Below are 15,139 nucleotides of genomic sequence, written 5' to 3'. Positions count from 1 at the left end.
GTTTCATCCGCTTTTCGCATCGCTGCGCTGTTCACCCTTTCGAAAGAGCGCTGTCGTGAAGACACAGCTTCTGGGTTTTCGACTGCCCCTCTCCCTTGATTGCCTCTGATCCCTGCAAATGACACAGGGGCAATGAAAAGCACGAAGAAAGAGTGGATAGTAAAGATTTGGAAAACAGAGAGTTGCTGAAGAGGAGGGTGTTTGGCTTCCCAGTCCATTCTACAGCTTCTGTGCACAGTCTGTATTCCCGGCTGGCCCTCTGCCCTCTCTTCCTTGTGTGCAGGGGTAGAAGAAAGAGGATAGAAAAGGCTAGGAAAAAAGACTTTTGGCTTCCCTCGTCATTCCACAGCCTTTGCCACCACAGGGGATAGGGCTTGCCAAATTTCTTCGCCATTGTGAGGCGGTTTGGTATGTGGGAAGTTGAACGGCCAGTTGACATGGTCCCCAAAAATCTTTTTTGGCTGTGGGGTGCGGGGTTCATGGCTTGAGGGTCACTTGAACTGTTTCCTCCGGCGGCAGCCAGGCCTTGCAATTTCCAGCCAGTGGGGGAAATTTCCACCCAGCAACAGCTAGCCCCCCAGGTCCTTGTTGGGGCAGAGGGCCTCGGGGGGGTTCGGTCGGGGGGGGCAGTTGACGTAGTCCTCCCAGGTGGCTGCAAGCCCCTGCACTTCGTAGCTGCTGGGAGAGACAGCAAAAAGGCCTCAAAATATTTTTGGTGAGGGGCCAGTTGAAGCAAACACCCCCCACCCCCCCCGGACACCTGCAAGCCCCCGAAAATCTTTCCCGCCCTTGCAGCCCTAACTGCGTGCGAGCCAGGACATGGTGCTGCCTGGCAGCATGGTCAGCACTGAACGGCAGGCACGTCCTTTTATTGGGTCGGGGGCTACCCACGTGATGTGGTTGAGTACAGGAAATACCCCAACTGCGTGGCACTCGTGGAGGAGGGAGTGGGGGGGGTGCACAAATGTAAACCACTGAGAAGAAGTTTCTCAGCCTCTTATACCAGCACGACCCCCACGACAGCCTTGCTGCTGCGTGGTGCAGCAGGGCAGTGGCTGGCACCAGGCAGTGCAGAAAAAAATGGGTAGATGTGCTGGCAGCGCTAATGGCAAAGAAAGAGAGACATTTCTCAGGCTCTCGTACAAACTTGACCCCACAGTCATAGGCCTCCTGGTCCCAGTTTAAAATTCACAGTCTCCCTGTTGCCTAATTCCTGCACACCTGGAGAGCAGAGGCCAGAGCGGAGCAGCGAGGGGCATTGTGGGTTACATACGGGACACCTCTGGAGGCTAATAAATTTGATTTTAAGATGTGGCGCTTCCACACTGGCCTTTCATCAAACTTTTAAATTTGCACTTGCCTCTATGCCCAGCAGGTACCAACGATGTTATGATATCGACATTGTGCTTCCTAAATCGAGCTAACGGTATTTACAGTGAAGACAGTCACATGGTAATATTGAGCTAACTGCCTTAAATTCGAATTTATCTTGTAGTGTAAACATAGCCTAAGACTGAGCACAGTCCGGTCCTTTTGTGAAAGCTGCTCTGGCATGGCACTGTTCTCAGGCAGCCAAATGTCAGCTCGTGTCTCCCATTCAACTCAGAAGGAAACCTCCACTTCAGTCTTTAAAGTGCTACTTGACTGCTTTTTTGTTTTTCCACTTCAGTACCTGTGTGATGCTGTTCCCCAGTGGGAGTGCTGAGCATGTTGGCTCATGCTGAGACCTTGCCGCTGTTGCCAATCGGACGTTACTCGGACTGAATAAAGCTCCCAGTGGAGAGAGGGGCCACGTCTTAAGAAGCTGAATAACTTCATACCCTGACTTTGCATGCACCAAGTCGCCTTAAAGACACCGGTAGCCCAAGTATGGGGGTCTCTGAATTATAGTTTCTGGCCGATGACGCAGCAGGAGGGACTGAGCGACAAAACTGGGATTTGAAAGATCACAGGAATGAGGTTCCTAACTACCTTTGGCAGATCTGAGACTTAGTCCATTGGTGCCAATATTACAGTCACAGCCTGTCTTGCAGATCAGAGAGCAACATTTCCCCTGGAGGTTTTGGCAGCTCACACCTCTTTTAGGAACTGATAGCACGGGTTATCTGCCATATGCGGACGTGCTGCTTAACAGACCCACACCCTGATATGATTGTGTGGCCTGATTACACAGAACTGGTAGTTCCTTTCCCACTAAATGCTGCTGGCTTGGTCTTTTCTGTGGTTCACTAATTACGGGGCAGAAGTTCTCCACCAACTGATCCATCATGATCCTGTGGGTTCTTCTGAGACTTTCACAACTGTCCTGACTCCTGCACCCCCTCAGCCTCCCACTCTTCCGCACACACCCACCCTCCTGCCCTGGCTCCTGGAGCTCCCCTTCACACTACCAGCCCTGGCACTACCAGCCCATGCTGTGGAAGACAGCAAGATGAGGATAGGACAGGCACTTCTAAAGAGCATAAACTACTTAACTGTAAGTCGAAACCAGGTGTCCTGCATTTGGCATAGGGAAATATCATCGCCCTGTTCTTGGAGGTTTTGCTTGAGTCCAGGAACAGGTCTGCCCTGGGCAGGCTGCAGTGCAAGGGGCTTGCAGACCCATTGCTTCACCCTGGCAAACCCCTGAGGCTTGCCTGGCCAATGGGCCTCTGGGTATTTTGTTCCCCTGTTGAATAACTCAGGGCAAATGTCCTTTCACTCCCTCCCATTGCCATCTGTGGCACAAGAGAGATGGCAGCCGGAGGCCTGTGATCAAGCCAGGCTTTCTAGAAATTTCCTCGGCAAGTGAATGGGCAGGTGCCAGCAGCCTCTAGTGGCGCACGTACCCTGCGGGAGAGAACCCTCCAGAGCTGGGAACCTGCTCGGAGATCACGTCTTTCATGTCCCCATGCAACCCTGGATACAGACCAGTTGCAGAATAATGTAACCTCTGGTGTGAGCAGCAGGACATCTGCATTGGTTCAGGCTTACTCAAGGGATATGGCCACATCTGCTCAGCTCGTTCAGTGCATGGGGGTCCCCAGTGTTCAGCACAGCCTGCCAAAACCAATCATTTGTATCTGTCTCAGGTCTTCTCTTGCTAGGCCCGCTCCACCCTGATGGATTTTCCTCCCCTAATGTGTTGGGTCCCTTTGGGGAGCATGGTGCCTTATGCTGAAACTCCCTTGTCTGGCTCTCTCCGCTGACACCATAAAGCATTGAGGTAGCTTTCTGCGCCGGCGCTGGACAGAATCATTAAGGGCACCTCTGGGACTACTCACTAAAAGACTGAGTGAATAGAGGCCCGGCTTGCAAAGTTTGGCTTTGGAACCTGGGTCCAAACTTCCCCAGGGTTTTCATGGTGGTGGCTGGAACAGAGTGGTCAGGAGCAAGGAAGTTGACCTGTTGCCCTAGTTTAATGCACAGGAAGAGAGTTGGGTTGTGACTCATGAATCAGTAAGTCAGTAAACAGGAGCAAGGGAATTCCAGCGTGTATGGTGAATTGTCCGTCTCTCGGAGTCTTCGGATCACAATGCCATCCTGAAAGAGCTGCTTTCGCTTAGCACGGGGGCCAGCAACCAAAATACCAGGAAGAGCCATTTTTTTTCAAATTCAATAAAAAAAAATCAATAATTCAAGAGGCACAATGCATGTGAATACAAGACTGTCCTTAAAAAGTAATGTCAAACCAGACTTTTGTAACCCCTGTTTTAAGAACTGTGCAGACACAATGATTTGTAATGTGATACCTAGTTACTGCAGGACATTTGCAAATGTTTTACATATTCTAATTCCTCACACTTTTTGTGTGTTTGTAGCGCTGTCTTCCTGACTTTCACTCCTGAACGTGTTTTAATGATGCCAGTTTTACTTCACGTTTAATTTCAGTTTTCCTTCTGAAAATGTGTGTTGCCCTTCACAGCAGGAATGCTGCAAGCTGCCTTTTCCTTTTTAAAATCAAGACATGATCAGCAACATGATCAAAACACAGATACTGCATCATATCTCACAATGCACTGCACATATTAAAGGGGAAGTTATCCAACATTTCGAGATAGCATATTGTTTGCCATTTAGATACAAGTTGTTCGTTATTGGGTTTTCAGATGTTCATCATTTACCAAATACCCAAGAGGTTTGTGGTTTTTTTTTTTTTTTTTTTTACTTTGCAATTATAGCATTGGGAGCCAAAAAAAAGTCCTTACAAAGCTGCATGCAGCTCCAGAACAGCAGGTTGCAGCCCCTGGGCCTTAGCGCATATGACTGGGATCAGAGAAGGGCTGATATACAAGGTTCAGATTAGATGGCCTTTAAATCTGCAGCTCTTTCCTTCCATTCTGAAAGGCCCTAATCCAATCTGGGAAGTATTATTTAAAAAAAAAAAGAGGGAGAGAGAGAGAAACTGAACTTCCCTGATAGATTTAAAGGCTTCCAAGCTCCGCTGAAAGAAGGTCAAACCTAAGAGATGCTGGGGACAGCATTAATAGACAGACAGCCCTTTGTAGAGCAACCGAGAAGCACTCAAGGAATAAGGTTTAACACCTTAAAAAGCATTACAGTACTTTGCTCTAAGGTATTATCGCTCTGTCATTTCTCCTTCAAGGTGACTTCAAAAGAACTGCTGCATTTTGTGTTCACTGCAGGAAAGAAAAGCTCTTTGTGCAGCACCCTGTGGTCAGGCTGCTGATTTGGCTGTCATTTCTACCTCTGCTTTAAGGGCACAATAAATACAAAGGTCACTTAACATTCAAATGATCTCTGCGTGGAATTAATTGTTCATGCAGAACCTGCTTGCGAATAAGTGCCGTGAAGATGAGGTCATGCCAGGCATTTGGTAGGACCTAGATACTTTGGGCATTCTACAGACTTTTTGTAAGGGGGCAGAAGGCCTCTGAAATCGTTGGAGTAGGATCTGTTTTCTCCAGATCTGAGCTGGAATGTCAGACACTCAGGTGTCGTGGCTGAATGGATATAAATGTCCGGAGAGATAGACACTGTGGGTATGAGGCTAGCTAGATCTGCCCCTTCGTGGCCTGCGGGAAAAAGGCCCGTCACAGAATGGTTGTAACTTTGTCCTCTGTGAATGCAAAAATGCTGAGTGCATGTTCTTCACATTGCTTCTTCCTGCCACCCCTCCAATGCCCAACGCTTTGGCTTTGGAGCTGGCATCAAATATCAAAGGGAGAAAAGAGACATGTGCAAATCATGAAAGCACCAATGTTGCTTTAAGCTTGGACCAGGGCTCCCTGACTTTGGCCACATTCGCTGCTTACCTGAGAATCCAAGGCTTCCACCTCCCATAATAACAGTGGAAGATTGCTGCTGGTTCCATGCCTCCTAGTGGTCCCAGCCTGACTGCTGAGCTCAAAGGCGTAGCTGAGGATGCTGGGACCTGTAGTCTTCGTGACCTGCACCACCTGGGGGTGGTGATGAGGATAACTGCAGAGCTCCATGCTTCAAGTGGCCTGTGAGATGTGTGTTGTCCATCCCTGTCCTAAACACTCCTCATTCTGACCCGCTGCTTTCTGGTGCAGCCATGCAATAGCTGGCTGTGCTGGAGACTGGTTCTCAAATGCCAGCCATGTGATCTCCGTGGAATCTTTTGCCGGGGATCCACAAAATAAAAGATGCTGAGACTCAAGGAGTGGAAGGCAGTAGCATCTATACGAGGCTCTGAATTTTACCAGGCAGCCCATGGAATGGAAAGGGTTGTGTAAGGGAATCCCAACCCAGGCACTGTAAAGTTAATGTTCTAATCCTCCACAGGTGCCCAGCAAAGAGAAGCTGTGACCTCAGTAGAGGCTATATTAAAAGGCAGCAGAGGTTGGTCCATTACAGACCTTCAGAAGTGAGTGGTCGACCCGAGGCTCCCCTGTGTTCACACCATAGACATGGCTGTAAGGATTGTTGCACAAAGTAGCTCTGGGGGGGTGTCACTTGGACCCTAGTATTCCAGCATGCCATGGGTTTTCAGAGTTGTGCAGAGATGACAGAATTATGACTAAAGTATGTTTAAACTCCAGGCTTGCTTGTGGAGTTGTTAAACAGGTCTGTCCTAAATAAAGGAATGGGTATTTGCTCTGTTTCCTACCATCTCCTGCCTATGCTGTCTTAATGGTCCATTTACGCCTTAATTGTCAACTGAGATAATTTGCGTGTCAGCAAACATCAGCAGAGGAAGAAAGGGCATTGAGTTACCTTTAGCACCAGACCCCATGTTGCCTTCCTCACAGCTGGAATAAACTTTATGTTGAGGAGTATCAGCGTGTTAGCACTGTTAGTCTGTGTCTTCAAGAAGAACAAGAAGTCCTCTGGCACCTTATAGACTAACAGATATTTTGGAGCATGAGCTTTCATGGGCAAAGGTCCTCCCGATGAAGTGGGTCTTTGCCCACAAAAGCTTATGCTCCAAAATATCTGTTAGTTTATAAGGTGCCACAGGACTTCTTGTTGTTTATGGTGAGGGTTAATCCTGTAAACAATCCTTTTCAAAAGTTTAGTGGTCTATAAAGATGGAGGGGAGGGGAAAGCGAGTGGTAAAGAACTGAATGAATACAGTATTACTGTATTATTGAAGCATACATTGGGAGGTCTTTTTGGAACGCTTGTGACATAGTGGTGATTAATGTCAATTTTCAAATGTCTGTATGAGGAAATCTGGATAGTCAGTAATATTATGCTTTGAAGTCTACGGCCAAAGGAGGAGAATGATCCCTCCCAGCTAGTAGGGAAGGCAGATATGCACCTGTCTTGTATGTAAACTACCCACAGGGGAATAAAAACAAGGGCAGCTCCATTTATGCAAAGAGGGACAGGAAGCCCGAATGGAGAAATCAGCAAAATATGGTGGCTTGTCCCACGTCTATGAGCCTTCTTTTGTTGGGCAGGAGATGACGCCTCCTGAGGCCAACTGGTATTTCGCTCTTGGGAAAGCTCCTTTGACTAGGTGATTTACAGTTACAGAACAAACACTTAAAGATTACCTGATAACGTGGCAAATAGATATGAGACAAATGCCTGCATGAGCGTACAACTTCAGAGTCTAAACACTAGAACATTCTTATTAGTCAAGTACCTATTTTGAGCAAATCTAACATCTTGGTGAACTGGTCTAGTCTACCACTATGAGGTTTTCAGTTCTTAGCTGATGACTGCAGTCTAGGCTAGAGCTGGCAACTGGCCCGCCAGTGTCACCGACAGAAGTTGTTGGCTTTCTGGTGAGCTGTGTGTAACAGCATTCGTCTGCTGAAACAAGAGATGTAGAACTTGTGACGATAACATCGTCTCAGATCTGGAACATTATACAATCTCTGGCCTTTTCTGCCTCCAGGGTGTGATTATCTCAACCTAATCACATGTCTTAAGGCTATTATCACATTTGTTTCAGTTTTATATAGAGATAAATTAAGGAAATTACTCTGATTGCTGGTAACTGCTGTTTTCCTTAAGTGTTTTAAACTCTGCCATCCCTCCCAGGGATTAACCTGCACTTCAGAAGGCAGAACAGAATGCATCTGCAGTCAGAGCTTTGTTGAAAAATCAGGACCGGACTGGTTCGACAGTGTGGACCAGTTGAGCTAAGACCAGCAGTTGCAACAGAGGTCAGAATGTGCCAGGGATCAGCCCCTGCTGACATGGTCTGGATTCCAGATTGGCTGGCTGGAAGCTTTAGGAATTATTCCTTTAGGGTGAAACTCACCCTGGTGGAGATTGCCAACATGAGCTGTGTGCGCCATGTCCATCCACTTCTGCCCTGTTTTGCAGGGTTAAATGCTACATAAGTCTTGTCTTTGACACTCAAAGGCATTTCTTTAGAGCGCAGAGAGCAAAGTGAATCTGTGATACCACTCAATGGGTCTGCGGCATTACATTTATCATGGATACGTAGCCTGTGAGCTACTAGAGTATGAACTCTGAGGGGGAGGGATCATGGGTCCTGTGTGTTTGTGGAGTACTTGGCACAATGGGTCACTGAACCTGACTAGGATCGTTAGGCACAGGAACAATCATAATCTGCTCATAGCAGGTAGTGAAAGCGTGGCTGCCACCACTGCAAGCTGACGTTCCTCACAAATAAGGGGGGAAATCATTGCTCAACTACTGAACCAAATCCAAATATTTTGCCCCGCTTCCTGAACGTTCACTCCCTGGGCTCTGGGATGCCAAAGGAGAGGGTGAGCAAAGGCAGAAGAGCCTCCATTGAGAAAGACGAGCGGCTGGTCCTGCTAGTATAATCCATTGCAAATCCCTGTCAACACCCTCCATGGGAGGTCTCAGCAAAGACTCCCAGAACTGACTGGTCAGTGGAGAATGAACTTGTTCCTCAGCTCTCTGGTGCCTTCTCACTGCCTTTAGTAGGCAGGTCGTCGAAGAGGTCTCTTCAGGAGTGAGTTGAGACACCTGGGTCGGGGGGCAGCTAAGCTTTGATTTTCTACGCAGGAAGAGTCCAGCCCGACAGAGCTGGTGAGGGAAGTCAAGAATGCGTCTTTCACTAGCTCTCTAGGGCCGGACTTGTCTATAGAAAACCACAGCGTGAAAAAGCATTTTACCCAACAGTCAAACAACCATAAGAATCAGACATTTGCCCACAGGTGTGTCAGGCTGGGCTCCATCTGCAGGCTGAGTTGAGGAGCTTGCTCAGTCAGGATAGGTCTACACAGCACGGCTACCTGCAAATAGCGCTTTGGAAATCGGTGATGCTAAAAGAGGGAATAGAGCCTCTTTTGAAATAAGCCGTCGTGCGCCCAATGGCTCTGTTTTGAAATAGGCTCTCGGAGTGTAGACGCTGTATTTCAAAACAGCTGAGTGTTATTTAGAAATGCATTTTTGTATGTAGCAGGTTTCTTTCAAAATGAGCCTGTCCGGAATAGCCGTAGCCTAACTGCTTGCACTGTACAAGGCCAGTGCATGAAAACGGGGTACATTCTGTATCTCTGCCAACCGTTTGTATCACTGTAGTGCCTATGAGCCCTTCTCCTGGACCAGCCCTGCTCTTGTCCTGCGCTCTGTCCCCTGCAATCCTTGCCCCACGGAGTTTACCACCTAACATCTTTACCCAGACACCAGAAGCAGCATGAAATTGAGAAAGCCAAAACCAAACCTCTGTGGCGCAAGCCTCTCAGAAAGGTGTGGGTTGAGCTCATGGGAGAGGGGCCGGCTTCTCCTTTTCTCCAAGCCGATTCATTTAGTCTTTGTTATGATGCTCCCAAGAAATGGAAAATGGCCAGATTCTTGGCGCCAGGTGAATTCCAAAGGCTAGTCAGCAGGAAAGTGAAACAACAGAGAAAAGACAAACAGCTACGACAGAAGGGATCTACCTTCTGTTTAGGTAAGAACAGGAGGATAGTAAGGGAAGCTTTCAATAAAAGAATCAGAACATACAAGACAGATAATTAGAGATGCTGATGTTGGCTGGCCCCTCAGGCCTCTACAGAATGATTGGGATAAAGCAGAACATTCAATTTTTCTTCCAAGCTTGGCCAATATTTTTTCTTTCCAAAAGTACAGAAAAGTGTTAACAAGACAGTGGGAGAATTATGTGAAGTTCTGTCTGAGTTTTCAATTTAGCTCTATTGATTTATAAGGTCTTTTCAATTACTGAATTCTTCTTGTTGGCAGCATGTGGAGTATTTGTACGTGAGCTTCATACGCTATTGATCTCAGGAACTTAGGAAGGGGCATTTTGTGTCTCTCGTTTAGATTGATGAAGACACAAATAATGAGGATTTCCTATGCAACATTTATTAAATGAAAATCTGGAATTCATTAACACGAGAACTTGTCTGGTGTAAAAAAGGGACTGAAGGAAAATAGGAACTACAGTAGTTACCATGAACATAATATATGAAGCAATTTGAATTCAAGAGAAGGCAATTTGGAATCTTATTACCTTTTCGTCTCTCCTTTTTATTGTGCAGGCATGGTTGGGTAGTTTCTGGGGGAGTTGCAGATAAAAACATGGAAAAAGAATGAGCAGGTTCCAAACTCATTATTTAAGTTCTACTTTCATGCCCTCAGGACTTCAGATAAGAACTGGGTCGGTACAGTGTCTGTTTAGTCCATTACCCTGTTACCAGCAGGGCTCTGTGTCAGATGCTTCAGAATACAATACGGGCCTGTGGTATTTTTTGGACTGAGGATAGACCAGGCAGTTTGTCCCTCTGTCTAGTAATGAGTGAATATCACAAAGTCCAGAGGTTTAACTGGAATAAGCCATCAAAAATTCAGTCGCTCAAGTCCCTGGAGCGATATGCATAAGTAAGATGGGGAGGATTTACTGCTGGCATTTCTTACCCTGTGCCACCAATAACCTCTGGTTATTAACGTTATAAAAGGCCAGTTTCTCTGCGCAGTGAGGTTTTTTTTTTTTTTTATTTTTAACCATTTCTTGCTGCCCAGGCAGTGAGAAAATCAATGGCGTGAGTTCAGCTTTGCTTCAAGGTTGATTTCACTTTGAGACTCGGCCCGTGTAGTGTTTGAGTTGTTTTGCTGTCCAGGGAATTTCAAAGCAAAAGAAAACTCTGAGGGAAGCATTTCTATGGGCTCCCAGTTGGGTAGCACACTTGGTATTTTTTTTGTTTTTTACACATCTGCATGCCGAAGCTGCATGTAAATCATGAAAGGCTAGATCCCCTGAATGAGTCCATCCAGGCACCAGGATTCATCTCCTCTAAAAAATGGCACATTTGTTTCCAAAGCAACCAGGGCTTCATCCAGTACCCACTGAGATCAGTGTAAGCCTTACCAATGGACTTATCAATTGACTTGGAGCCGGCCTTAGTCTAGCTGCATCAGTGCAAGGCATGGTGACATGAGATGTGGAAAGGGAACTCAGGTGTTGGTTCCCCTTTCCAGCACAGAGGCTTTCTTGAAACGATGGTTAAAAATAAGGGAGCCTTGCGTCTGGGAGTGTTTCTGCCGTGGCTGGTTCCACTTCTAATAAAGGTGGAACATTTGCTGCGTTAGACACAGCCTGTGGGGCCCGATCTAGCTTCTAGTAATGTAGATGGAAAGACTTCCATTGAGTTCAGTAGAACATGGATTCAGCCCTTAGCATGACCGATCTTTACCTGAATCTGATCCCTGGATCTATAATGGGCAAGCTAGAGTGTGTGCGGGGGGGGAGGGGGAGTTCTTCTCCCTGTGTTGTCAGCATGATGTCCAGACCCCTTTGGGCTGAAGATGCAACTGATGTCCTCGATCAACTTGTGCCACCTAAAAATCTAAGGGATTGCAGAAGTCACCTTGTCCCCTCCTCCCTACCCCAGCATCAAAAGTGAAATGTTAGTGCTATTATTAACTTTGGAGATAAAACCACTCAGAAAGAGCAGCTATCAATGTGAACGTCAGACGATGACCTTTGAGGTGCCTTCTAGCCTGACGTGAATGTGACTTCGGTGGTTGTGGTGACAGAGGGACTCTTTTAGGTCAAGAAGACCAGGCCAGTGAAGAGTTTTAAGTGCCATCGGAGAAAACTTTGAATTGGACTGTGTATCCCTGGCATCCCAGCTCAGAATAAGCAGGTGGATATTCATGGTGACCTAGGCAGCTGAATAGCCAGTCTGCTGGGCTTTTGCTTTGCAAGGCTGTCTTCAGTGTTTTCCTGAAGGTTTTGTATCCAGGACTCTGTCTGGATTAGAACCTCAGATCAGGGCTCCACGCTGCAAATAGGGCAGCTAAACTCTGAACGTTACTAGACAGTCCGATCTAGGAAGCCATCTAGCAATAGAAGCAAATTGGGAAATGAGGCTGTCTAATGATTTAGAAAAAGTTCACAAGGTTAGCTGATGTGGCGTAATAGGCGAGAACAAGCCCGGTGACTGCTTTAATTGGGAATCGCTCATTACAACGCAGCCAGTGCAGAGCCCTGATGAGGGCTGATGCTCCCAAAGGCTCCGGTGGGAAATCATTAATTAGAGGTGCTCCAGGAACAGCTGTGCTATAGACACCGCGTGTATCAAAGACACCAAAAGCTGCCTGAAGCCCAGTAAAATGAATTTCAGCAGCGTGCTGTGCAACACTTCAGAATTGGTGTGTGCACTGTGGGAGCAGCCCTCGTGGGCACCCTCCGTGCGGGATGGCTTATCCCATCGCTAGCAGAGATCACCAGAGAGCTGCAGGAGTCCTCGTGAGGCCTCAAGGCAGCCATCCTTCGCCTGGTGGTGCCAGCGCTTTTGTAACACCATCGGCATCGAGCCAAATGAAATTACTCAACTGACGTGAAGGGTGGACCATACATACCAGCCGGGACCAGCTTAATTCCCCTCTCCCCAACCTAGCCTGTCAATATACAAGGCCGCAAATGGAGTGGGCTGTCTACTGCCCCTGCAATGCCCTGGTACCAGCCCCAGAGGTGCTCGCATGGGCATGCCTCTCTTAGCCTTTCTGATCTGCTGTCAAGCATGGGGTGGGTCCTTTTCCACAGCTGTGGGAGGTGGTTTCTCTTGCAGCTGTTTGGAGGAGGCGGGTGAAAGGAGTGACATTTTCTGGCTTTGGTGGAATCCTGTTGGCAGTGGCCTGGATTGTTGCAGTGCATCCTGGCACTTTGCCCTTCGAACCGCCCATAGCGGGTGGGGCAAGGACATGCTCGTTGGGCGTTCAGCCCGAACGTGGGGTCTCAGTTGTCATCGCTGACTGTGTGGGAAGCTGCCACGAACGATCCTCAGAACGTTCTGGGGGATTCCGAAGTGGTCTTTCTTGAGGAAAACAGGGATCCGCACCAGGGTTCCCTCTAATTTTTTTCCAAGTATGGAGAGAATAAATTTTGGGATGTGCACCACCAGTGGAAACACAGGCTGCCGGCTGCGGGGGCTCTGCTAATCAGCTGGGCAGCAGCTGAATCTTTCCTGGATGGCCACCAAAGTGCTCAGCTTACAGGGAATGCTGATCCCATCCATAGTTCAGGTTCCAGTGAGCCAAATGAAAAGTGCCTCTATCATCCACACCAAAGAGCAGGCACGTATCTAAGCTGATGCGGGGACATTGCAGTTTTAATCAGCTGTGCGTTACTGCCCGGCTCCTGCATCCTGCAGTGGATTAATAGGAGGGAAATCCAAATGGGATCTTTTTGGGTCTCTGTTTGGTATTGCTCGTCCTTAACAATTCCTTTTAATTAGCTTGGATTTAGCCCCAAATTTGCCTCCAGTCCTTGCTTTCCCTCCAACTGGTCCTTCTAAGTCCATGTGAGTTTCCTGGGTTTGCTGCCAATGTCTTATGCCGTCGGCACCCGTCTCTAGTTGGGTTAACACAGCCTCATTTTATACCAACATGTGTCTTGCTCCTTTGCAAACCCATTGCTCCACTGTTTGTTTTGCCATGGACAAATATTTCACTGCACAGAAATGGCCAGACCTCATCAGGCGACAGGTGCTTTTATTCCCTTTTCCTACCTCCCGCAGGAGCCAATACATAATGCTGCAGAGAAAGGCGATTCCTTCCTCCCCTCACCAGCACCCTTCTGCCATGGCCCATAATTTATCTGGCCATTTGTGCAATGTTATATGTGGCAGGGGTCAATTCCGTCCTCACCCCCTTCAGGCAATCAACTCCTACCCTGACGCATTAGCCTTGATTATCCTTGTCACTGTCTTCGCTTGCATAGCCACAAATGTTACCCAGTCGTAAAATTCTCCTTTGTAATATATAACCGCGGTGTTTGTCTCGGTGACCTTCTGCAGCGACGCCTTCCATCTGGTGTGTTGCTGACTGCCTGCTGCATAAATTTAACAAGGCATTTCCTTTTTATTGGTTCTGATTCCATTTCCTTTGATTTCAAAGCGTCGTCCTGTGCTTGTATTACAGAGAAAAAATGAGGGATGCACACAACAGAACACATAATTGGGCCAGCCTCTATAACAAGCCTCCTTCAATCCTTCCTCCTGTACAGCTTAAACAAGCCACGATTTCTTGTGGCAAAGGCGCCTGAGCATTCATCCCAGTGTCTCCTGCCCTCTGGACTTTCCCAGCTTCCACGAGGCCTTTTCTGGGGCAGGGAGGCCAAAACTGGACACAGGGTGGAACGTCTGGAACAGGCCCACATCAGAACTCCAGATCCAAATACCATGGGACAGCACGAAAGGTCAGACCTGGAGCAGAACTTTGTGACCAGTTTGGATCTCAATAATGGGCCTGGTCTAGCCTGCGAACACCCGCTAACTTTGGGGAAACATAAATCTGGATCCGGAGTGTGTGTGGGAGTGAATTTTGTGGCTTCCGTGAATCTATGCTGTTGTTGTATGTTCAAGAGCCCGTGGCCCTAATATAACCTTAATCCAGAGTAGCAGTGATTTATTCTGACACCCTGGGTCATATTTAGTGGCTTACCCCGCTGTTAATGTAATTGTCCCTGTTTAAAAATGTTAGTGCTGCTAAATAGTTATCCTCAGTTTCACGGATGTAGAATTTATAGTCAGCACTTTTAGGAGGCTACTGCCTGAAGCTCGATTTAGATCCCAGCTGGAGTGTGCTGAGCTGGCACTGAGAAAAGTCACCTTTCCATTTGGAACTTTATCTCCTTGTCTTGGGAGCACACACGGCACACCATGGGAGAGTCTTACTGTGTTGGGAGAGAGCGGCAATAGGGAGCCGTGTCAAGTTATTGCAAGCTCCCTGCTGTGGGTTGTCGCCGGCAGCCAATGAGCCCAGGTTCTTGGGCACCAAAAGCCTGTCAGAGCTTTGCCACTTGAGTTAAAAGAGTCTTTCTGCTAGCTGGCAGCAATGTTAGGCCTGTTATCCTCTAGAGCCGGGGTGTCTGACCTTTGTCCATTGAGCCACATGGCAATTTTTTACATGTCCCAGGGGCCAAACACAAGATAGCTCCCAACCGGTCCCGCCACGCCCCCAGGCTTAACCCCTCGCAGCCCCAAACCACCCCCAGGCTTAAAACCCTCGCAGCCCCCAAACCAGCCCACCACCCCCTTAGGCTTAAACCCCACACAGCCATAAGCTTCCCTCCCTCCCCCAGGCTCGACCCCTTGCAGCCCCAAACCCAGGATTATCTCACCTTACACAGGAGCTCTGGGTGCTGCTGCCCCCGCTGCCCCTTCGTCGGACCACCGTCTCCTCAGCACGCCTACGTGGCTCCCCCCAGCCCTCCTACAGCCTTCCTGACCTGCATCGCATGCAGCTCTCTGCATTGCCCTGCTGAAATAATGGGACT

General features: G+C 48.0%; 1 long non-coding RNA gene across 1 annotated transcript in view; it reads left to right on the top strand.

Moving 5' to 3' along the window:
• Window positions 1-2,272: 2,272 nt before the first annotated feature.
• The window catches only part of LOC142022611 (uncharacterized), a 29,422-nt gene continuing 16,555 nt past the window's right edge, over window positions 2,273-15,139 (top strand). The window contains exon 1 of the long non-coding RNA XR_012647998.1: window positions 2,273-2,476. This is a non-coding gene — a long non-coding RNA (uncharacterized LOC142022611). The remainder of the gene's footprint in view (window positions 2,477-15,139) is intronic.

The sequence above is a fragment of the Carettochelys insculpta genome, chromosome 18 (assembly GCF_033958435.1).
Source record: "Carettochelys insculpta isolate YL-2023 chromosome 18, ASM3395843v1, whole genome shotgun sequence".
Classification (NCBI taxonomy): Eukaryota; Metazoa; Chordata; order Testudines; family Carettochelyidae; genus Carettochelys; species Carettochelys insculpta.
This window is presented reverse-complemented; position numbering and strand designations above follow the sequence as displayed.